This window comes from Rhineura floridana, chromosome 1 (assembly GCF_030035675.1).
Source record: "Rhineura floridana isolate rRhiFlo1 chromosome 1, rRhiFlo1.hap2, whole genome shotgun sequence".
Classification (NCBI taxonomy): Eukaryota; Metazoa; Chordata; class Lepidosauria; order Squamata; family Rhineuridae; genus Rhineura; species Rhineura floridana.
The window spans coordinates 27,303,472-27,329,228 of NC_084480.1; the positions used below are offsets into that span (position 1 = coordinate 27,303,472).

A 25,757-nucleotide genomic window follows, 5' to 3' on the forward strand; every position below is an offset into this window, starting at 1 on the left:
CCCTCCTTCCTGGTGGTTTTTTCCCCAGGGATGCTTATGTGTTGAGCCATCTTCAAGATCTTAGGTTACTGTCTGTGGAGGTTATTTTACTTGATTTTCCCTCTCAGCTTCTTCCTTTCCACTCAGTTCCTTAGCTGCAGCCACAATGGGAACCAGTATTCTCTAGGAACCAGTACTCCAGTACCCACTGGCTTTAACCCTAGCAGTGCCATTCTCATTATAATGCAGAAGCCCTATACCGCAGGTGCATCCTTTGTCCCCCGATCCCGTGTTATAGTGAGGTTCTACTATAGAACTATAAGCTGGTATAGCACAGTGGGGAGGAGAGCCTGGCTGGCAGTCCAGAGTCTGTGAGTTCAAATCCCCGCTCGTGTCTCCTGGGTGTCAAGGGCCAGCTAAAGATCACCCCCACAGTGAGTGGCTCAGGGGTTACGTGCCCTGCCACCTGTGCAGCCGTGGGCAAGCTGCATAGTCCCGTGGCAGTTGCGGACAAGGAAGGGGCTGGCTTGTGCAGCTGTGGCAAGCTGAGCAGGCCCTAGCCAGCTGGGGAGGACTAGCCTCAGAGGGAGGCAATGGTATACCCCCTCTAAATACCGCTTATCATGAAAACCCTATTCATAGGGTCGCCATAAGTTGGGAGCAACCTGAAGGCAGTCCATTTCCATTTACTATGGAACTGAATTTCAAGACTTCGTTACTCTATTCGTAAAGTTGCAACCCTCCTAACCCAACATGTCATAGATGAAATTCAAATTGGGGACACTGTTGGGTACTCCTCCTCCTCCTCATCCACATATTAGTTCTGGGCCAATGTATTCAGCACAATCTTTCCTCCTGATTTCAGAGGTAAGGGAAAGAAACAGGCACGCAAAACAACAATTTTCAGATGGGTTGCGAAAAATAAAGAATTTCATAGGAATACGGGAAACTGGCTTATATTGAGCCAGATGATTGGCCCATCTAGGTCCATATCATCTGCACTGGCAGTGGCTCTCCAGGGTTTCAGACAGGGGACATTCCTTGTCCTGCCTGGAGATGCTGGGGATTGAATCTGGGACCTTCTGCATGCAAAGCAGATGCTTTACCACTGAACTACAGGGTCAGGAACTTAGTTTGGGAAGAAGTGGTAGAGAGTTCCTCTAATGAAGGCAGCCAGGGCTGGTTCTAAAGGGCGGCCACATGGGGCACTGGCCCGAGGGCCCCTGGGGCTACCCCCTCTGGTCCCCTGCCGCAGATCGCATGGCGAGAGCTTCGGAGCGCCTGCCATTCCCTTGCTTAACCTACCTTATTCTGCAGTTGCACACACAGCACTGCCCTTAACAAAGATGGCAGCTGAGGTTTCCCTAAGGGGCTGAAGCCTCTGCCGCCAACTTGGCTGATGGTGCACATGCATGCTGTGCGCGTGCATCCCTACCATGAATGAAGATGACGCCAGAGGCTTCAGTCCCTTAGGGAAACCTCGGTTGCCATCTTTGTTAAGGGCAATTAACAGCTGAGAAAGGTAGGTTAAGCAAGGGAATGATGGGGTGCGCGATCCGCGGCAGCAATCCTATCACAAATCACAGAAGGTGAGCGCCGGGGCCTGGGGCAGGCTTGTGCCCAAGGGCCCCAGCATGTCTGGGGCTGGCCCTGAAGGCAGCCTTCACTCCTCCCATTCCCCTGGGAATGATGCTACATCATAGCACAGCATCATTCACTTTGGACCACTTTGTAGAAGGAAATTGCCACACTACTGGATCACTGTTTGTAGCTCTGCTGCTGATTGAATGGTTTTTTAAAAGTAGAAATGGAACCCTCTTCCTCCTCTTCTCAAAATGGCAAGCCTTCACTGCCCCACAGCTTTTATTTACACCACGACCCACCCTAAAGTGGCTGAGCATGCCTCTGCCCCCACCTTCTGGACATTCACTTGTACCTTTGATGGGAAGAACGGCATATGCAAAATTCTCCTTACCTTTGGCACATTTGGATCTTCTGGTTACATATGAGACAGGTGATGCCACTATTGTGTTTCTGGAGCCTATTGAAGACCTTCCTTTTCCAACAATTCTTTTAAGTGGAGATCTTTATCCCAGTCTGTATCTGTATTGGATTTGAGATGGGTTTTGTATGTGACATGGTTTCAATTGTTTTTGGACACAAAACTGTTTTATGTGTGTTTTTACTTTTGATGTTTTTATTGTCGAATAGCTTTGAGATGTTTCATAGGAAGCGATTCATAAATGAAATAAAGAAATAAATCAACCCTTTCCTCCCTCCCTTGCTTGCACACGCGCTGCGCACGCACACACATTGTGTGAGAATGGTAAGTACTGAAACTCAACACCCACTCTCCCAAAGCTCTTTGCCTCGGATCGTTGCATAAAGAATTCAAATGAGAAGGTGCTTCGTGATCAGAATTAACATGAGGGCTGAGCCATCCCCCCCCCAGACACACACACTTCCCGTTTCTTCTGTATGATCATATCAGGGCTGCCTGGAGGGGCCTTGCTAAGGCAATAAATAGACAAAAGGGTTAAGTCCTGTACAGCATGAAGCAGATGGACAGGACAAAGCTGAAGCACTTGTTGCCTGTCAGCTCGAAGGACAAGAGATTGCCTTGGGGAAGATGGAGCTCTACACCTGGGTTAGAGAACTGGAACCAGTCCCAGACTAAGATTTTTTAAAATGTTTCCTCCCCATCCCACCCCCTGCTTTAGAACAAGCATGATTATCTTTCCCCAAGGGGGAAAAAAAGTCTTTACTGGCTGTCTTTTAGTTTATTTTGCTTTGTTTTGTTCCATTTAATCTTGCTATCATCTGTTCCTTTCCATAAACATAATTTTTATACATAATGAAAAAAGAAACAGTCAAATAGATGTAGTGGCTTCAGAGAATTTCATTCCTTAATTCTTACGCCTGTCCTTACATCTGCATTCTGTTGCTGCCTGACAAATATGGAAACATATTGCTGTGGTTATGCCAGTGTTTACGCAGCCCTTTTTGCCTATCAGCATTGCAAAAACAGAAGTGAAAGGAATGAAACTCAACCAGCAGTCATGGGATTCTTTACACAATATAAGTAATGCAATATTTATTTAATGGGCTAATGTCTGTTGGGATATTCCCGGGAGTCATCTTGGTCTCCAGAGGCCCAGTCGCTTCGTAAGTGATCAGACTCTCTAATAAAGTTGGTGACACCTAACAGGAAGTAAGTGATATCTAGTTGTAGAGTACATTTAACTGAAATTTGCGTGCAAAATCAAAAACGAGATGTAATATTTAAAGTTACATCAGTAACTGTTCTACCCGGCTGCCCCAGGGGGAAATGGGAGACAGTGAGGCCTCCACTGGTCTGGCTACTGATCTTTTTTTTTGTGTTTATTTTGCTTCTACAGATTTTTAGTGATTTTAATAGTGTTCCTACTGGCTCTTTTTCAAGGAAGAGTGTATCATATTTTTAAAAAAATATCTATATTTTTAACCTTTTTTAAAGATGTCTTCAAAGCTTTCTAAAATGTTTTTAAAGATGTTTTGTTTTAATGTATTTTGAAGTCTGTTTTTATGATGTTTTAAAGTGTTTTTAGTGCTTTTGTTTGCCGCCCTGGGCTCCTGCTGGGAGGAAGAGCAGGATATAAATCAAATAATTAATAGATAGATAGATAGATAGATAGATAGATAGATAGATAGATAGATAGATAGATAGATAGATAGATAGATAGATAGATAGATAGATAGATAGATAGATAGATAGATAGATAGATAGATAGATAGATAGATAGATAGATAGATAGATAGATAGATAGATAGATAGATAGATAGATAGATAGATAGATAGGAATGGGGGAGGAATTTGATTCAGTTCTCACTGAAAGGTGAACCTCCTTAATTCATACTTTCCAAAACAATACACAAACCGAAACTCAGCCATCCTTCAAATTTCACACATCCCCGAATTTTGCAGTGCAATTCTCCAACCAAGTAATGGGTTCATCAAAATACATCTGCTAGGCTAAAGTGTGCATAGAAATGTGTATATTATTGGGAAATAACATGCAAAATGCATTGTATCATGGGAAATTGCTTGCAAAGTCTATGTTAAGCAAAATTACATACAAAAATGTGTATATTAGGAGAAATTTGGTAATCCAGTTGTGTATGTCACTTTAACAAGGTTGCACATGCTCAGTGGGAGAGCTGAGGCAAGGAATAGGCATGATGGATGGGCAGCTAGCTTATTAGAGTAGTTGGGATGATGTCTGTTTCTGTAGGCCCTCAACCCTTGGAAACGAGACTTATAATTATTTTGCTGAAGGATCTCAGATGGAAGAGAATGAACAGTTTCTCCCTTTGGCTATCAGCCAGATTAGCAAAACCCAGTTGGAGGAAGATGCTGTGTGGTGGCAGTTAAGAACTTGTTTTGTGTATGGGGGGATAATTTTGTATTTACTGTTTTATTTCAATTTTGTGATAGTCAGAGCTTGGAAGTAACTCATTAAAAATACTTGTAATTCGTTACAATTTTAAATAACGAGTGGGTAATTCCATTACATTTGGCAAGTAACGGAACAACTAGTAATTTCCCTACTTTTCAGCTGCAACTTTAATGTTTCCACGTTAGGTGGCACGTTACTTGGGGGTGGGAACAAGGGGAAGACAGCTCCTGGCTGTGATTGGTTAACACAAGACATGTGCCTCACACTGATTGGACCTCTGCACAGACTCTCTCTTCCCTTGTGATCTGTGTTAGGATGCACGAGGGAAGAGGTGAATAGGCAGGGCCTGCTGGCATCTGAGAGGACAAAATGGACGCCGGAGGAAAAAGCCAGGGCAAGGACAACGGAGGAGAAGGCAGCAGCAGAATGGCGAAGAGCTGTGGAGGTGAGTGACGATGATTTGTGTGTGTGTGTGTGTGTGCCCCCCGTGGCACCTTCTGCCCCCCCGCCCCCATGGCATTTTTGCCCCCCCTGCACCCCCACAGCCTGTTCTGCCCCCCCACTGCCTCTCCTTGCCTCGTTGCTGCCCCCTCCATCAATCACAAGGCACTTCTGAAACTTCGGCCTACTCAGAGCTTGGAAAAGTTACTTTTTTGAACTACAACTCCCATCAGCCCTAGGCAACATGGCCACTGGATTAGGCTGATGGGAGCTGTAGTTCAAAAAAGTAACTTTTCCAAGCTCTGGCCTACTTCTCTTCCTTCCCCCCCTTTTTGAACTCTCCCCCTTGTTCCCATGCATACCTGTGTGCTGTATTTATCCAGACAGAGCACTCCTGCCTTTTAAAATGCCGGCTAGCTTTTTATTGTACATTTATTTGAACTCCATCTTTCTTTTTATTTGTATTTTTGTCCTGTTTAATCACAAGACTGAATTGTATGTGGGACAAAAACTGTCTCAGTAATAATAATAATAATAATAATAATAATAATAACAAAATCATTAGGCGTATAATAAATGGCTTAAGGCTGATTTTTTTGTTCTTGGCAGAGATGAGGTGAGAAGTAGGGTCCTTGCAGCTCCTCCTCTCAGTCCCCCAGCTCTCAAACTCATGTTCTGTGAGAAAGAGAGAGATTCCCAGTCCCAGAGAGAGATAGACTGTTGACAATCTCTGCTAATATCTACACAAATGTACATAACATGCATCACCTGAACTCACATGATCTAGAGTTACCTTAGATCTTGCAAGATTTGCAAATGAGAAGCAATAGGGTTTTATATTAGTTCTGATTGTCTATTGGGCTATCATAGGTTATATGTTTTTTTCATTTTCTATGGCAAAAACTCCAACTTCAGTGGAATTTATGTGATGTGTTCTAATCATTTGAATTTGGCTAATGAATGCTTTATTCTTTCATCAGAACTTTAGCAGTAGTACTAAAATATTAATAAAAAAGAAAAGGGAAAGAAAAAATACTTTACATACATCATTCAGCTGTATTGCTAATTATAGATATAGATATAAAAGATAAACGGCATTTTGTCAAAAGTATTTTTGTCTACATTTTATACCTCATCCTTGGTTTTCCAAGCTTGGCATGGAATGCTTCTCATACAGAATTAATTTGAAATGCTGCATATTTATTATCATAATCATCATATTCAAAATAAAAAATATATGTACCGCCTTCAAGTTGATTCCAACTTATGGTGACCCTATGAATAGGGTTTTCATGAGGCTGAGAGGCAGTGACTGGCCCAAGGTCACCCAGTGAGCTTCATGGCTATGTGGGGATTTGAACCCTAGTCTCATTTTGTTCTCACAACAACCCTGTGAGATAGTAGGTTAGACTGGCCCAGGCAGGGTTATTCAGTGAGCAAAAATGAGGCAAATAGGATCTCTTTTAATTGTGCTATCGACCTGCTTACTTCCACTCTGACTGGGGGATCTTGCAACATGGGGAAGAGATGGGGGCACATCACAGCTGAAGTTCACCCATATAGGAGCATTATCTCTTGTTTATTACAGAGACGCCTGTTGCAGGTTTTGCTGCTGAGAGCAGCAGTTAGTTAGTGCGGCCACTTGAGTCACAGCTTGTTGATCCTGAGGAGGCAAAACTAGAAAGTGAGGTTCAGAAAGGAGGCCCTGTGCACGAGGAGGAGGAGGGCATGAAGCAGTGCCAGTTGCCCACAGCCACATCTGCAGAACAGCAAGTACCATGGTTTAGCTTTGAGAAAGCTTGTACATTTGTGAGCCAGAGTGGGAAAAATGTTGTTGTACGATGCAATTACTGCCTTCCAAGGATCAAAAATCTGAGATCAGCTGTTTCCTCCTCATCCAATGTGAAGAAACATTTTGAGGTAAGCCTTTGTCATGCTGGTCCTCAAAGAGTTTAAATTGTGAAGTTCCTCTTCCATTTTTTCTTGGATTCATGCTTTGTTCTTCTTCCTCAGAGGGCACACCCTGAGAAGCTGAGAGCAACTGAAGAAGCAATAAAGGCAAGGAGACGTGGCCTTCCTGAACCAATGCATGACACCCCTCCTCCCAAAATGCTGAAGCAGCAGCAGACAACCCTTGAGAGGTGGGGATCTGGCAGGGAGCCTGTCACCCAGAGCAATCTCGACAGGAGAATCATTGATTTCATTGTAGAGGAGACATTACCACTTCAGACTGTGGACAAACCATCATTCATTAATCTGGTTCGCATTGGACTCCCCAAAGATCTCACCATCATATGTGCCAGACTCTGACAGACAGAATTGAGAAGAGAGCATGCCACATGAGAGAAACTCTTGCAAACCGAATGGGTGCTGTGGCATATATAGCAACCACTGCAGATTGTTGGACCAATGGCAAGAAGAGTTACTTTGGGGTAACAGCCCACTGGATCAACCCAACTACCCTGAAACATGAGGTCGGGGCCTTGGCTTGTAAGCGTCTGAAGGGGCGCCATACATACGATGTCCTTTCAAAAGCACTGCATGATGTACATGTGCAGTACAGGATCCACAACAAAGTTATGTGCACTACTACAGACAATGGCTCCAACTTTGTGAAAGCGTTCAGAGTTTTCATGGCCAAAGAACCAGTGGAAGCTGCAGGCACCAGTGACGATGATGGTGATAACCAGGAGGAGGAGGAGGCTGAGGTGGAGTTTGTGCCTATCTGTGAGATCCTGGACACAGGACCTGAGGCAGAGGAAGAAGCTGCAGACTCAGGAGAGGATTTTGTTTTACCACCACACCAGAGATGTGCTAGCCACACCCTCAACCTTGTGGCAACACAAGACATAGAGGCCATGCTTTCTGACTCCTCCAAAAGTAGTCTTCTTGGTCCTTTCAAGAAACAGTTTCGTTCCTTGATGGGAAAGTGCAGCAAGTTGTGGTCCAAGCAGAACCAGTCAGCCCAGATTGCTGAGTATATCCATGCGCAATGTGGTGTGTATCTGAAGGTACCGAATAAGACCAGGTGGAATTCCACCTTTGATGCGTTGAAGCAACTACATGAGCTCCTGTCAACTGTGCCACTAAAATGCATGCCATAATGGACCGCTGCTCCTTGTCCAGGATCACAGCTGCTGAGATTGAAGTGGTACAGGAATACACAGAGATTATGGAGCCACTAGCCCAGTCCCTAGATATCCTGCAATGGGAGAACGGCATGTTCATGGGGTATTTGCTACCAACGCTCTGCAATCTGGACCGCAAGTTAGAAGGACTGGAAAACAAACCTGAGAGGTACACATACTGTTTTCAGCTGCTGAGAGGTGTGCACGAAGCCCTAAGAAAGCGGTTTGCAGCTATCTGGGAGGACAAGAGGCTTCTTCTGGCAGCCTGCCTACACCCTCTCTTCAAACTAGATTGGCTGGAATCGTGTCAGGCCGCCACCCATACCAACAAGTAAGAACATTAGGGAAGCCCTTTGGGTGGATTACTCCAAGGGAAATGTTGTCTCAAGGGAGGCATCACAGGGCTTAAGGTGGTAGGCAGGGGCTGGTCCTTTTCTTCCTGGGGCTCCTCATCACAACCTTGGGTTGCTGCAGGTAATCCTTAAGGGTCTGCTGTGCTGCCCCATGAGTGTGGTGACTTGGTCACCTTCCTACCTTCCATGTCATCATCCACAGGCTCAGGCTGGACCCTGAACCAGGGGACATGACAAGCATCAGGAAATGAAGAACAGATGATGGTTTCCTAACATATATGTGTTAACATATCCTCTCTCTTTCTTAGATACACAATGGAAACCTTGTTGAAAGCTGAAATAAAGATGGGTGTACTTAATGAGGACAGTGATCAGTCTTCAGATAAAGACCAGGAAGGAGATGACTTAGAAGATGACTTCTTTAACTTTCTGCCCCAGGGCAAGAAGTCAGCAGTGGACACTGCTGAGGAGGAACTGGTGAGGTACCTGAGGTCTCCCAGCAGGGAAGTGTCATCACTCCATGGCTTTCCACGTGTGCTGTGGTGTTTTTTGCAGCACAACACAGGCATGCCTTCAAGCGCCGCAGTAGAACGCCTGTTCAGTACTGGTGGCAACGTAATGACTGTAAAAAGACATTCCTTGTCTGACATGCTCTTTGAGCATCTTGTTCTTTTGAGACATAACAGAAACATATTATAAAAGCATTTCAAGTGTAAAATTTGATTTCAAGAGTTGGGGTATCTTCATTGCTTGGGGGGATGTGAGATTCTGTTATGCCATTATGTTAATCTTATGGATAATTTTTTTTATTCTACTACCCCCTGTGTGTGTGTGTTTATTTTTAATATTGTTTTAGGCTTCTTAGATGTGCAGCAGCCAAGGCCAGCACCTTGTAGGAGTTTTTTTTAAAAAGTAACTGAAATGTAATTGTAGTGATTACTTTTGAGAAAAAGTAAAGTAATCAGTTACTTTCAGAGCAATTGTAATTGCAACGGTAATTACTACTTTTTTGGGCCAAGTAATTGTAACTGTAATTTATTACTTTTTAAAAGTAATCTTCCAAGCTCTGGTGATAGTGATATATAAATTTGGCCATGTATGAAAACTCATTCTATTTGGATAAAACATTGTTTATGGCTTATGTTTAAGAAATACATTCCCTGTCACTGCCTTTGCTGTGAGTGCCTTCAGAGATCCTGAATACAGATCTTTGACTATATATATGTAAAATATTATTATTAATAATAATAATAATAATAATAATAATAATAAATTTAATTTCTTCGTCGCCTATCTGGCCAATGGCCACTCTAGGCGACTTACAAAATTATTAAAATACAATTAATAAAATACAGTAATACAATAAAAACAATAGATCTACAACAACAATATTAAAACTGGGTAGGAGGCATTACAATTATATCGATTAACCCTCCCCGGATACCCCGAAGGCCTGCTGAAAAAGCCAGGTCTTTAAGGCTTTCCGAAATACATTTAGGGAAGAGGCATGCCGGAGATCTTGTGGGAGGGAGTTCCAAAGAGTGGGGGCCGCCACTGAGAATGCCCTCTCTCTTGTACCCGCCAATCTGGCTGTTTTTGTTGGTGGGATTGAGAGAAGGCCCTGTGTGGCCGATCTTGTCGGGCGGCATAATTGATGGCGTTGAAGGCGCTCCGTGAGATAAACTGGGCCGAAACCGTATAGGGATTTAAAGGTCAATACCAACACCTTGAATTGGGCTCGGAAAACAACTGGAAGCCAGTGTAGGTCGAACAACACTGGTGTGATGTGATCTCGGCGGCGACTATTTGTAAGTAGTCGAGCCGCCGCATTTTGTATCAGTTGTAATTTCCGGACCGTTTTCAAGGGTAACCCCACGTAGAGCGCATTACAGTAGTCCAAACGAGAGGTGATCAGGGCATGTACCACCAGTGGGAGCTGATGAACAGGAAGGTAGGGTTGCAGCCTTCGTATGAGCTGTAGTTGGTACCAGGCTGCCCGGCTCACTGCCGAAATCTGAGCCTCCGTGGACAGCCTGGAATCAAGCACAACCCCAAGGCTGCGGACCTGGTCCTTTAGGGGTAAACTCACCCCATTGAACTTCAGGTCAATGTCACCCAACCTTCTCTTGTCCCCCACAAGTAGTACCTCGGTTTTATCAGGGTTCAACTTCAGCTTGTTCCTTCCCATCCATCCACTCACGGATTCCAGGCACTTGGACAAGGTCTCCACAGCCAACTCTGGTGAAGATTTAAACGAGAGATAGAGCTGAGTGTCATCCGCATATTGATGACACTGCAGCCCAAATCTCCTGATGATTGCTCCCAGCGGCTTCATATAGATGATATTCAAAAATAGTTACATTTGCACTAAAATGCTGATGAATTATCATGAGGAATTTTTTGTTGGGGGGGAGAGACCCTCAAACTGATATGGAAATGTGGCAAAGTTAAACTTGAAATAAAGTTAGAGAGAAAAACCAAAATTGATACATTTGCCCATCTCTAATTGTCAAATAGCTTGGATTTTAAAAATTGTATTAGCATGTAATGGAAAGTTTCTGAAATGTGTAAAATAAAGTAATTACTGCTGTTGCTATTACTATCAGTATATCTGAGTCTGGATCCTTAGGAATTTGTTGTCTGCAAAGTCTAATACAAACTGACCTGATCTAATGTTGTGGATCAGAACATAGTTATCCTTTGGATTTTATGCATCTCTGAATTTTTGCAATTCAGGTTTTAACAAACCATACCAAAATGCTTATGTTAGGACAGGGATAGGGAACTGGGTCTGACCAGTGGGCCAGATCCTGACAACTCCTACCCTCATGGGTCACTTTGATATATGCCCACATCTCAATCACCTGGCATCACCATGACATTAGGTGAAACATTCCTCTTTGCAAATAGGCTTGAATTCAATGTAACAATGCCCAGACAGACTGTATGTTGAGCTAGACCAAGGGTTCCCAAATTGTGGCCCACATACCATCAGTAGTCCACGAGCTTTTCAGATGGTCCACAGTGTGTCTGTGGATTTGTGGCTGAAGATGGGAGACATCACATCCATCATATTGAATATTCATATTGATTTTATTGTATTTTATTGCTTCTTCTATTTCTTATATTGTATTTTACTGTATTACAATTTGAATTCTATGGAGTTACAATTGCTACAACAGGCAGAGAAATCATTAAGTGGTCCACCAAGACCTTCACCAATTTCCAAGTGGTCCATGGGAGAAATGACTTGGGAACCACTGATCTAGACATGAATGTGGGAAAGGGCAACTCAACATGGGGCTGCTAGATTCAGCAGTAACTCCATTGAAAAGATGTGTCATTTAATTAAGGCATTGCTTATCAATGGAAACAACCTGGCTCATCAGCTTTTGTACATGGGTAAGTTGAACAGGGTGGCTCATGACAGATGCTCTTGGAGGTCGCTGATTCATAGGGTCGCCATAAATCGTAGTCGACTTGGAGGCACATAACAACAACAACAAAGTTCTATGAGTTTTTAGATGCTAGATTCAGAGGCAATAGCCTGGCCAAATTAAGCAAATGAGACTTTAAGTAGACAGTTTAGTGCCAGCCAGCTTGCATTGCCACAAAGTTGAAGCCCACATTCAGTTATACTGTTCAGGTTTGGGGAGAAGCCATAGCTCTGAGGTAGAGTGCATGCTTTGTACATATAAGGTCCCAGTCCTTGACATCTCCATCAAATGGACTGTGGTGCTGGGAAGGGCTTCTTGGAGGGCTACTGCTAATCAGAGCAGCCACCATTGGGTTAAAATTTAAACGGACAAATAGTCTGACTCAGTCTAAAACCTCATTTATGCATGACTCAGAAATCTGTAAATTAAAAGTACATGGATTTACTGGTAATAGTAATAGCAACCAAGACTGAAGCCATTCCATATCCTGTGTATTTGATGTTTTGCATTAAACATGCACAGAAATATGTTAGTGACCCCCATGAAAGAAATGAATAAGGTTTGCCACAGTACTGATGATGGGGAGATGATGCAGTAACACTCAGTCTGCTAAAACCCTAAGGGACATCCAGCTAAACATTTTAGAAGCAACGTGTAAGCCCTTTTTTAAAATTCTAAATTATTTTTATTGTTATTGTATTTTAATTGATTATCCGTCTTTAAGGTTCCGGGGTGGATTACAACAATATAAAATACAACATTAAAATCAGTTTAACACAAATTACAATCACAACAGTAGGGTGGGTCCTTCCGAAAAATATACATCTCAACAGCAAAGGCCAGGGTAAAGAGATGCATCTTCAGCATTCACCGACAACTGTGTGGTGAAGGTGCTACATGCACTTCTGTGGGGAGGAAGCTTAGGAGCTGCGACAGAGAATGCCCTCACCTGAGCCACCACCACTCTGAGCTTCTGAGGGTGGCAGAACTACCAAGAGAGCCTGAGCTGGTCTGTAGGGAAAGAAGGCACTTTCAGATATTTGGGGCCTAAGTTATTTAGGGCTTTAAACAAGGGCACCTTGTTTGGGCCTGGAAACAAACTGGGAACCAATGCAGCTGTTTTTAGAAGGGGGTTATGCAAGATCTAAATGGAACTCCAGCCAGTAATCTGGCTACTGCATTTTGGAGCAATGGAAGTTTCCAAGTTTCAAGGGCAGCCCCACATAGAGTGCATTGTAACAGTCCAATCTGAAAGTTAACAGAGTGTGGAGTACAGTGGCCAAGTCATCTGTGTCTAAAAGGTGCCGTAGCTGGTGAACCAGCCAGCACTTGAAAAAGGCTCTTCTAGCCACAGTGCAACCATCAGTGCTGCTGATCAGTTATTTGGTGAAGAAGAGAGTGAGCAGAACTGAACACAGCCTGCCTGCTCTTGCTACTGAAAAGCTGATTTGTGGGATGCCAACTTTTAAAAAAGGGTTATGTGCTGTCCGTGGCAGCTGGAGTTGGGGAATCATGCATGTGGTACCCAATTTGACATCCAACTAGGGATCCGCATGTATTTTTCTTTTATGAATGTTGCTCTTTGATTTCATTAGTCATTTGTGCCCATACATTTGGACCATTCCTTTTAAGGCTGTGTCAGAAATGCTATAGCTAAAGAGGATATTTAAAAGAAGTGATATAGCCTAGTGGGCAGCTCTGGACTTTGATATGATAATTTTGAGTTTAAAAATCTAATCACCTGTAGAATCACTGGATGGCATTATTATTATTATTATTATTATTATTATTATTATTATTATTATTATTATTATTATTATTATTATTATTATACCTGCCCTTAACTAGGTCCAAGGGTGGGTCACAACAATAAAAAATACATCATAAAACAGTTTAAAACAAATAATTATACTCATCTGAAAACAAGGAATAATTATTTGTAAATAGTCATCCCATGAGAGTTACTCAGTGTTTGCCAACCTAGTGTCCTCCCGATATTTTGGACTACAACTCCCATCAGCCTCAGCCAGCATGGTTAATGGTCAGGGCTGATAGGAATTGGAGTCCAAAACATCTGGAGAGCACCAGGTTGGTGAAGGATACTGTAGCTGATTGGTTATGGGTCACAATATGGCTGTGCTAAATGCAAGTGTGTCATCCAGTATGGATAAGTGTATCCAGTTGCTCTCTAAATATTTTGGGCTCCACATAAATGTGATGCAACATTCTCCTTCCATGTCTTCTCACAATTTCTAAGGTCCAAACCAGATATGATACCAAACGTACAATCACATATTTTAAAAAATAACAAGTGTGTGAGCCCACCAATTTTCATCTGGGCTGCAGTCCATGGGGAGGAGAGATTTCTGCTAAAATCACTCCAAGCCCACTATTAGTCATGGGGGGGGGCTCTATTGGCAACAATATCTGCCAGTGACAAATGTGGTGTTATGTCTAGTTTGGTCCTAAGATCATATTCACTAATAGGCAAAAAGCCCTTGCGGTTTTAAGAACATATCTAGAGCCAACAGATATTTCTATCAAACTTTAAAAAGCAGGGAAATTGGGTAGCTATAGTGAATGCACCAGGGGAGCAGGAGACCTGACCTTCTCTCTGAGATATTGTACTGCCCTACAAATTTGTCAAAATGCAAACCCAGTTTAAGCTGGTCTTTCACAGTCCAATCCACTTCCTGTGTGTAGCTTGAAAGAATTGGGTAGCATGTACCTCTGAGCATGTGATGAGTGCTGGGAACACCTTCCTGTTAGTGAATTTCTCTGCTTTTTAATTCAGGAGGTAAGAAATGGGATCCTGTGCTGAGAATGAATTGATCGTTTGCATGCTTATTGAATTCAATGGGATTTACTCTCATGCTTAGGATAGGTGAAACTGACCAGGGAGGAAGAAGGAGGGAGGGCAGGAGTGGGGATGGAGAGGGAGGAGGGAGAAGGGAGCAGGTGGGAGGGGAGGGCACATTTGATCATTTGTCTGCTTATTGAGTTCAATGGGATTTACTAAATTCTAACATTGACCCAGGATAGGTTAAACTGACAATGGGGGAAGGAGAAGAAAGGGAAGGGAGGAAGGGCTGGTGTGGGAGAAAAGGAGGAGGAGAGAGGTAAAGGGGAGGAGTAAAGGAGGAGGAAGGGAGGGGAGGGGGAGGACAAAGGAAGGAGGAAGGGAGGGAATAGGAAGTGGGAAGGGGAGAGGCAGAAAGAAGGGGATAGGAGAGAGAAGGGCAGGTTTGATTATTTGCATGCTTATTGAGTTAAGTGGGATTAACTCCTGTGCAATCATGCTTATGATAGGTGAAACTGAACTGAACTGCGGGAGGAGGGAAGGGGGGAGGAACGAAGGAGGGAGGAAGAGTAGGGATAGGTAGGAAGAGGGAGGGGATGAGTAGGGAGAGGGAAGAGAGATATTGAGTGGGTGGGCTCTGGGCAGAGGGAAAGCCCATTTCCTTTCCAAAAGGAAAACAGTATCATTTGGGGGGGGTCCCCCACCGTTTTATTCCACAGCAGACACTTGTAGCCTCCCACCCAAATTTAAACCAGAACTGACCCTGATTAACCAAGCCAAGCATCTGTTAGTCTGGCTTGTAAAAACTCTGACAGCTGGTTCTTACTGAGCATGCCTTAGCTATCATAGACTCTAATGTTAAATTTCTTAAATGAATTAAAAATCAGCCATACATTTTTTTTTAACTTTTAAACTGCAGAAGATGAAGGTCAGAGTATGGGGCAAGGCCAGTAATAGGATTACAGGCACTCTGTGAACATAATTAATTTCAACAAATTATGGAACTACTGACAGAAAAAAGTCTAGAGTCTAGAGTGTTTTGTGTATTGCCATGAAAAGTTAGAGGGTTGTTAAGCAAGTGTTTCTGAGTTCAGGACTATACGTTTTGTAAGATTTTGTTACAAAATGAGCTTACGGGAAGCAGCAGAATGGCATGGGAGGTATCTTCAGTTCACATGGTAAAATGTAAAAAATCCATGCTGGCAATAGTATCCATCCACGTTTGTGGCTGGATAATAAAAGTTTGCTTGTATGTTGGCTAAGTCCATGAAATAAAAATGTTTTGAATAGAGATGGAAGGATCTGTGAATTTCAGTTCCCTTCTTTTCTCATTGTTCCACTCTTAAATTCACTTCTGCAACAATTTGTGGGTTTTTAAAAAAAATCCTTATAGCATTTTAGTGTGATTTTCTCCTAATAACAATATTTTTGTATGCAGATTTTCCTAATGAGCACATTTTTGCAAGCAATTTCCCTAAATATAATGCATTTTGTATGTTCCTTTAATGACGATATTTGTTTTTATGCATACTTTCCCAAAGAATCATGGGAACTGTAGTCTGTTAAGGGTGCTAAGAGTTGTTAGGAGACCCGCATTCCTTTCACTCAGCTACAATTCTCAGAGTGGTTTCACTATCAATCCCTCTTCCCAGGGAACTCTGGGAATAGGAGCTCTGTGAGGGGAATAGGGATCTTGTAACAACTCTCAGCACTCTTAACAAACTGCCCAGGAATCTTGGGGGAAGCCAGGGCTGTTTAACATGGTATAGATGTTGTAGATGGGTCTGTTGTCTAACCACCCCACAAACATATCAGAATGAATGCTCAATCAACAGTCGACATCCTCTACCCTCCCCGCAACTTTGTGCAAACACTTCAGGATGAATGCTCAATAAGCAGGTCATCTGGAAGAGACCACAGAGCACACACAGTGTTAACCCAATATATTCTTTAAAGCAATAAAACAGGATCCATTTACACCAGCATAATGAGGGCACATAAGAGACGTCATTGCTCTCCCCACCACCACCTAAGAAACAGAAGAACAAACCACGAATGTAACTAAGGAGATCCCCAAATGGGGGGAGGGAACCCAAACCTGGCCACCGAGCAAAATACCAAGAAAAGAAAAGAAATAAAACCCACCAAGCTGGCAGCAAAATATAGTAAAGTTATCTATGGGAAAGAAATTCATGGAGGAGAGGTGGGGTGGTGGAATATAGCTGGAAATGGGTAGTAAAATAAGAAGAGGAAAAAAGAGAACAGAAGCCAAGTTTAATACATTTAGAATTCTGGGAACATGAAATGTGAACAGCAGCTACGTAACGTTAGCATTTGGTCTGCAGCATGTGTTGAGTTATCAGAAATATTCCATAAACTTGGGGAAATGAATTGTGAATTTCAATCTAGCGCTTTTAATGCCCATCGGGTTTTAATTCAGTGCATGCAAAAGTGTATTTATTATTAATGTGATATCCTGTCCTCCTTCTGAGAAGCTCAGTTGTAGCATACCTTGCTATCCTCACAGGAGTCCTGCGATGTAGGTTAGGTTGAGAGAGGGGGACGCTTAGTGATCTTCAGCCGAAGCTCCAAACAAGATGTTATGAAGATGTGCAGCTGCCACCAACTGCTCTCCCCAGCCCATCACCCCAGGAGTCCCTTGTAAAAGACAGGACATTGCATTGTGAGCTTCCCCACCCCACATTTGGCTTCACTGGCTACAGTCTTCAAGGAGCAAAAACAGGATTACAACAGAATCCTGTACAGCCTTTGCCAACCTGGTGCCCTCCAGGCATTTTGAACTGCAACTCCCATCAGCTGCGGCCAGTGCATGCTGAAGGGAGGTGTAAGCCAAAGCATCTGGAAGGCACCAGGCTGGCAACATCTGACATAAAAGGAACCATTGCTGACATTGACAAGGCTGGGCAAAGCAAGCAGTGTGAGCGCCCAGTGACTAAAAACAAGTCCAAATAGAATGGTTTTGACACGTGGCTGGAAGGTTCTCAAACCAGCAAGACTCTGCAAGAGTACTTAACTCAAAATTAGGGACGGGGTAGAAATTTGATTCAGTTCACATTTAAAACCACATTGTATCAAGCAATCATCCCACACTTTACAGTGTATTTTCCAGTCACTTTCTGGTTTGCAGGCAGGGGGGCAGGTTTGTTGGGCAAAATGTATGTATATATGTATTTATTTATATTGGGATCATTTATATACCCTTTAATCATTTGTATTTTTAACCTCGTACATAAAAACGAGCCAAACCAAAATCACCAAATCAACTTTGAATGGTATAACCTTAATTTGCTGGGAGGAGGCGATGGTCATATCCATACATTTAAAGCACTCTTACACCTCTAACACTTATGGCTTCCCCTAAAGGAACTGTAGTTTGGTAAGGGTGCTGACCTCACAGAGCTACAGTTCCCAGCACCCTTAAAAGACTACATTTCCCAGGATTCTCCATGGCAATTATAGTAGTAGGAGAGCACTTTAAATATCAGGTGTGGATGTGGCCTATATCCCACCTGAAAATAGTAATGTCTGGAAGCCCATGTACATTTTTCTTCTCTCCTCAGGGCAAAGCATACCCAAAATAAAGCTTCAGCTGTTCAAAGAAATCTGTTTGAATGCCTGGGACTGGGTGGCAGAAGGCAAGGACAGAAAAAGTACCATGAAGATTTGGGATTTGAGGCAGAAGAAGAGGATCAGTGAACAACACAGATTGCTAAAGCCTGGGCTACACAATAAATTTTGTTTTATTTTATTTAACAGAATTTATACACTCCTTATTTGTAAACAAAAAACAAAAAAATCTAAGCAATTTACAAGCAACATAAAAAATTTCAATAAAAACAAGTAATTAAAAACATTGGAAAACAATAAAAACAGCAGTAAGTGTGGCGTAGTGGTTAAGGTGTTGGACTACAACCTGGGAGACCACGGTTCGAATCCCCACACAGCCATGAAGCTCACTGGGTGACCATGGGCCAGTCACTGCCTCTCAGCCTCGTGAAAACCCTATTCATAGGGTTGCCATAAGTCGGAATTGACTTGAAGGCAGTACATTTACATTTTAAACTAAAACAAGATCAAAACACATCACCATCTATGTGTCTGGATAGGCTTGCCTAAATAAACGTGTTTTAAGCAGGCGCCAAAAAGAATATAGCAAAGGTGCCTGCCTAGTGTTAATATTATTATTTATTTTATTTATTAATTACATTTATACCCTGCCTTTCTTTTCATCTTAGAAAGCCATGGCTGCTTATATATGGTTCCCAGGTGGTCTCCCATCCAGGCACTGACCAGACCTTCTTCAGCAGGGTGCTGGCCTCATGTGCCTTCAGATCATAGCCTGGGACCTTAAGCAGAGAATCCTAATATTTTAAATACTGGAATAAATAAATGCTACAAAAATATTTTCAGGCCAACTTCAACAGCTGATGGCATGAGGTCCCTACCCTTGGTTTCCTTGCTTGCCCTTTTGATCCAGACAAGTTTCTGGACTGGTGTCAAATAGATCACTTTTTTTTTCAGTCTGTGGGGTGGGTGGGTGTTGTATTCTGAGCTACACCAGTTCAAGTGATTGCCCATCCCTAGTGGCAGGCTGTTTTGGGCTTGGCAATTCACAACTGTTGCAGATGTTTGTACATGGGTTTAAACTGGAGATAGTCCAACTGGATGTATAAATAACTCTGCCTGATGGTTAAAGAATGAAATATTTGGGGGCAAGATGTCTGGAGGAAGGATCTTGTTATAGATTATTGTGCAAACCTGAGGAATCTCAGAAGTTTGGGACCAAACTCAGGGGCCATTTTAAGCCATTCTGGGGCCCTTTTAACGATAACAAGAGGAATGTTGCTGTAAAAAAAACATACCCCTATTTGAGCTATGTGAATTAATCCTCAGGAGACTGAAAATATCATATGAATGAAGCTGATTAGAGAAAATAAATGCTAAGGACTAATTGTCTTGCTATGTCAAATATTTGGCCTTTGAAAGGAGCAAAATATGACAGAAATATCTTGATGGATGCAAGCTTGTTCTCCTATCTGGCTTTTGCTATTAATCAAATTTCTCTTACAAAAAGCAAGATTTACTTGCATTTAATGAAATGCAGTTTTGGTGATCACTTATTCATCTTAAAATAGTCTCTGGTTTAGGTCAAACTGTGCTGGGCATTTTGACATTTCTGTAACATTGAATGAACTGTAGCAGAAGTATTACTTAAAGAGAGGAGACAAACAAAGTAAGTGGTGCAAACACACTCTATGGTAGTCTTTGATATGCACACAGCCTTGGGGGGCATCAAGTTAGTGTGTTCCACAACTTGTGACCTATAAGCAGTGGAGACCGGTGTCTCTGATGTCAGTGGAATAATGAATCTGCTCCAGGTTTTAGTCTGAATTTTCAAGGAGCTGTCCAAGGTGTTAAGTTCCTTGAAAGTTTAGACTAAAACCCGAAGCAGATTCAGTTCTGCACTGCATTGGAGCCACCAGTCTCCACTGCCTATAAGCCAAATGCAGTTTACCAGTTCCCTGCATGGTATTTCCCAGGCAGGAAGAGGTAGATCAAGCTTCTATATGGTTTCCCACTCTGGTTGTGTTTGAAGTAGGGATTATCTGCTGTGTTAATTTCAGTTTCTCTCAATTCCTCATTTTTCCAATTTTAAGTTCCGTTCACCAGATTCCTGTATGAGTTTACTTCTTTTTTAAAAAGTCATAATAAAAAATGGTCAGCTTTTTAGTGCACATTTGTCCTAATATTTATTTATTTTAAAATGTACTAGCCACGTTTTGAGGAACTTCCTCCACACAACCGCTTACAATCTCCAATAAAAACCAACTCCACCTGTTAAATAAAATACAAAAATAAAATATACACCAATTTTTGTATGCAATATTGCCTAATGTAACACTTGCAAGCAATTTTAATTAATATTTAATATTTAATCCAGATTCAGTTCATATCATATTTAATACTTAACAATATAATTCATTTTAATACAGTATTATTTTTCATGAATATATGCATTTTTATATGCACTTTGCATTTGAGTGCACACATTTTTTTTTGTTGGAGACCTGCACAGTAGAATTTAGAGAAGAGTGAATTTTTGAAGGAGAGCTGCATTTTGGTTTATTTATTGTTTTGGGAAGTGCAAATTAGGATAAAATTTCTCCCTCATCACTAGTTTGAGAAGCATATATTAACTTTCTGAAGATGCTAGTCATTAGTATTGCCAGTGCTTTGGGAACAGCCTAGAGACTTTGGGAATTCAACCTCACCTTTGGGTATCATATCTTATCTCCAGGTCTCACAAGCACAGTACTTGCCTGGTGCTAATGGCTGCCTACAACTTTGTTGGATATGATGGGCTACCAAATAGTTGGCCATGATATGTGATTCATGCGATTGGGTAGTTGAGCAAGGGAAGCATTGGAGCTACTAGCAGAAGTATAGGATGCTGGACTTTGCCATCCTGCATTGTCTGGAAGAAGGAAACGAACTAGGAGCCCATACCTGGAGGAGGTTTACTTACTGCCACTGAACTGCTTATCTGGTGAAACAAAAAGCACTTGACCTTTTGAGTTGCTGCACCTATGCCCTGCTTGTTGCTCCTGTGGTGATGACTGCAGTTGCCAATTTTGCTGGTGGTATCTGGACGACTGCCAATGTCAACCAATCCACCTGCTATCTCTTACAATCTGAGTCTGCCAATATCCTGGGTTGCAAACTTGTGCCTGACTTCTAATGCTGAACTTTTCCAGTTGATACCTGATAAGGCAGGTCTTTGCCCAAAACAGTGACAAGCCCACTCACCTCCAATTGTGGCTTCTCCTGCATTCTTTTAGTATTCTAAGCATATTTATTAAGGCTGATTGCGACAGCTGAGGTTTTGAACAAGGCCTCTTTTTAAAAAAAGATTTTGAGGATCTCAGAGTGTTGCAACCATTTGCACATGGGCAATGTGCTCATTGGTAAGTCCTTTCTGCTTGATATGTTACAAGCTGTGGATTAGTCTCATCATGAAGGTCTTTTGAGCTTATGATTCAAGCAGTATAAAAGGATAAGAAACGAAAAGCTCTTTTACACCATCCCAATATGTTAGATTTTGTTATCTTTTCACATGGCTCTGAAAAGCACAGGTAACAATTTCTCAATCCCCATTGCTTGTTTGTCCTCTATGCTGATAGACCTCTGACAGAAACCTTGCAATCATGCCAAAACACAGAGCTGTTTAAATGCTTCCTATGTTAACAGCAACCCTAAAATTCCTTTTCTCTCTGCACATGGCATGTTGATTTGAGAAAATGAAGCTTAAAAGCAATCTTTGATCCTTGATTATGAAATGAGCCCTTGTAAAAGAGACCCAGTGTGAGCTAACCTAGGGCCCTCCAGATGTTTTGGGCTACAAATCCCATCAGCCCCGGCTACCAGAGCCGGCAGACTAGTGGCAGGGGGAACCTGGACTCAAATCCCACCCAGAATGAAGTTGGATTAGCTGGACCATGGTGCTCTCTCTTATCCTAATTCACCCAACAGAGTTGTTGTGAAGAGCCCGGAGTGCCTTGAAGGGGAGGCAAGACAGAAATGCAATAAATAAAAAGAAAATAATTCCCCTGAATGATGTTTAAGGTTTGCAGTGTTTTTATCTGTTTGGTGGCAGCTGGACAGCCACCTGTTGGGTATGCTTTAAGGTGGATTCCTGCATTGAGCAGGGGGTTGGACTTGATGACCTTATAGGTCCCTTCCAATTCTACTGTTCTATGATTCTATGGCTCTATGGTCCACATTTGTAAGATTGTCTGTGTCTACATACACATGACATTTTATTCTCGAATTAACGGAAACTGAGCTTTTGTTTTTTTCTACCTAGTCCACACACAATCCAGACCATATTTTTTGCCCCTGAAAAGTGCTTCTTGGCAAACTGGTTTCGTTCTGAAAATAAAAGATCCTTGCAGATTGATTCTGCATTATCCCACAGTGTCCATTTGAGAACAGATATAGGCAGTCCTGGCAATGGGGGTGGCAGTGTATTCATACCTGCTCCATGATAGTGTGGGTGGGCATATACCAAGTTTTCAAGGAGAGGATTTTTAAATGCATAATCTAATCAAGGGGAAGGTTTTCATGCACATCTCAAGTAACCACACCCACCCATCAGACAGCAGGATCTACAATAAATCTAGATTGAAAGCAACATGTTGAGGAACAGCATGATCAATTCCATATTGAGGAACTACATTTTTATGCAGCAAACAGGTAAGTGCATATGCCGCTTGTGTCTTCCTGCTTCACTCCTTGCTCCACAGTGCATTGAATGAATGCATTGGGGGAATCCGAAACATCTTGCCTGGGAGAAATCTCCCTTTCTCTTAGCAATTGCAATGGGGCAAACAGACAAGTGTGTTTGTGGCAGTGGCACCCAAAAACCCCTGAAACCCTTCTCTCCCTTTGCACCCTTTTGTATCTTTATAATGCCTGTCAACTGACATGTAGCTCCTACCTAAGCTAATTGAAGCAGTTACCTGACAAGCAAGGGGCCTCAGTTTCAGATGGAAATACTCACATTTGGAGGGGCCCTGTGCAAGGGCCAGTGACTGCCATGTGTAAGAACTGAGAAAAGTAATCGTAAGCCTGGCTTCTGTCTAAATCTGAGGCCCCTCTTCTCGCAGAGGACTAATATAAATAGATAGGACAGGTTGAGTTAAATCAGTTTGTTCCAATGTATACAATAGGTTCAGGGCATCTTGCATTTATTATATTGCTTCTGCAGTCTGATTATGGCAGTTACGGAATGAGAACAGGCAGCAGGTCCTTAAAGGCTGAGGGACCGAGTGAAGATGTACATGTGTAGATGCTCACAGAACAGATAATCATGGAGAGCAGCGGTGGGATTTTGGGACATGACTGGGAGAAGAATACATGGCTATAGAAGAGGATGACTATGTTCAAGGACTATGTGAAGGAGCATGGGTCACCACTTTGAATAAGGTGGTCCGGGGAACATAGGAAGAGCACTGCTGGATCAGACTAAAGCCCAGCATTTTGTCTCCCACAGTGGCCAACCACATGTCCCTGGGAATCCCACAAAGAGGTCATGGGGTTAGTAACCCACTCCTGCACTTCTTCCTCTTGGAAAGCACCTTGAAAGTCCAGACTAAAACCCAGAGCGGATCCCGCTGCCCAATGAATGGAGCCACCAGCTGCCATTGGCAGCAAGGGGTATTTGGAGGCTTGCTGTCTCTGGTCCTTCAGGGAGCTAGCATTCAAGGACGATAAGGCTATCAATAGCATTAGTCATTATGGCTATGTTACCTCCATTAGCAGCGGAGGCAATTGCTGAGGAGGAGAGTGTTGTTGCACTAATGACCTGCTCCTGGGCTTCCTAAGGCATTTGATTGGCCACTGAAGAACAGAATGCTGGGCTAAATAGACCTTTGGTCTGATGCAGCAGGCTTCTTCCTAATGTTCTTTTATTCATGTAGCCATCATGAGAAGTAGCCCATGGCTGCTTCGAGATGGATGGCTCCGCATATGACCACCCAAATAGTGATGTTCTTCTGTAAGTTACCAGCAGAATTGCAATAGACTTTTCACACATTCAAAAGTATTACATTTTTTCTATGTGTACCTCCCGCTATGGCCTGTCTGTGCCAGAGGGCGTGGCATAGCTGGCGTGGGTGTGGCCATTTGAATCTTGGCATTTATTCATTCTGTTCCTTTGTGGTGAGTGCCATTTTATGACCCTAGTTTTGTTTGTTTAATATTGATATTTTTATTATCACTAAAAAGCTTTCTGCCTCTGTTTTTAAAAAGAAAGAGGTATAGCGCTATAACACCATGTTGAAATAACATTATTTGTAATGTGTGTTTTTTAAAAAAATCTTTATGGCCAGTGTTATTTTGGTCACAGTGGTTAGTGGGGGTAACTGAAATGAGCTTTAAAAAAAAAAATTAAGAGCACATTATAAAACAAGTATTTTAGCACTAATTAAAAGATCGATTAAGATAAATAAATAAATGGGGTCACAAAATGGCACCCACCACATAATGCTGAGCTCTTTTAAAAAGTTGGAAGATATAACCACAGGGAAAATACAGGCATCGTGAGTATGCCCAACAACAAAGTGAGTGTTCTTCTGTGGATATCTCACAACAAAGTGAGTGTCCTTGTGTGGTTGCTGCACATCCTTGCATAGATGCCCCACAGAAAAGTATCATTCCAAATATTTGTTCCTTGTCGGACCAATTCTGTTGATTTTTCAGCAGGATCCATTTCGGGCTTCCCAAAAGCATCTTTTGGTCACTGTGAGAACAGAATGAAGAGTAGATGGGCCACTGGTCTGATCCAGCAGGCTCTTATTATGACCTTATTTATTTCTTTATTAAATTTATATCCTGTCCTACTTCCCAGAAGGAGGAATAGTGTGGCTAAATATAACCAGAGCTTGGAAAAGTTACTTTTTTGAACTACAACTCACATCAGCCCCAGCCAGCATGGCCACTGGATTGGGCTGATGGGAGTTGTAGTTCAAAAAAGTAACTTTTCCAAGCTCTGAATATAACATGCAATTTTAGCAGATTTAATAGTCAAACTTAATATTAAAACTTTTGAAAAACATGTGTAAAGCTGGTATACTTTAGTTGTTGTAGAAGCAGTTGCTGAAATGGTTTTCAAAATGAAGCGACGCTAATGTACTTTTGTGGCTGAAGGTGAAGAATGCATTTGCTGATGAATAACGTTCCAAATACACATTTTTGTGAAGCTTGCAGATCACACGATTAAACTCCCTTATGCAAGTCTCTGTGTTTTATTCATATTAGGTAGATCTATGGAGTAGATCTATGAAAAGTGGGTTTCTGCAGCCAGTATAGATTATGGTCGTTAAGAAAATGTGAATTTTGTTTATTTTGCATGGCCAGGATCCAAAAAACCTCCTGCTTTTTTCTGAGTCTGTTCCCGCTGCAGGTCTTTGTACTCTTGTAAAAAGCTGCTCCTCAAGGGTCAGGGAATCCCCTAGAGCAGGTGTGGGGAACCTTTGGCCCTCCAGATGTTGCTGAATTGCAACTCTCATCAGCCTCAGCAAGCATGGCCCATGGCTAGGGAAGATGGGAGTTGTAGTTCAACAACATCTGGAGGGCCAAAAATTCCCTACACCTGCCGTAGA

At 42.4% G+C, this 25,757-nt stretch overlaps 1 long non-coding RNA gene across 1 annotated transcript; it reads left to right on the forward strand.

Annotated features, from left to right (window-relative positions):
- Positions 1 to 3,102: 3,102 nt before the first annotated feature.
- Positions 3,103 to 7,488, forward strand: LOC133375653 (uncharacterized). The gene is made up of 4 exons (XR_009760279.1): positions 3,103 to 3,190; positions 4,730 to 4,860; positions 6,445 to 6,776; positions 6,870 to 7,488. It is a non-coding gene; the product is annotated as an uncharacterized LOC133375653 (long non-coding RNA).
- Positions 7,489 to 25,757: the final 18,269 nt, after the last annotated feature.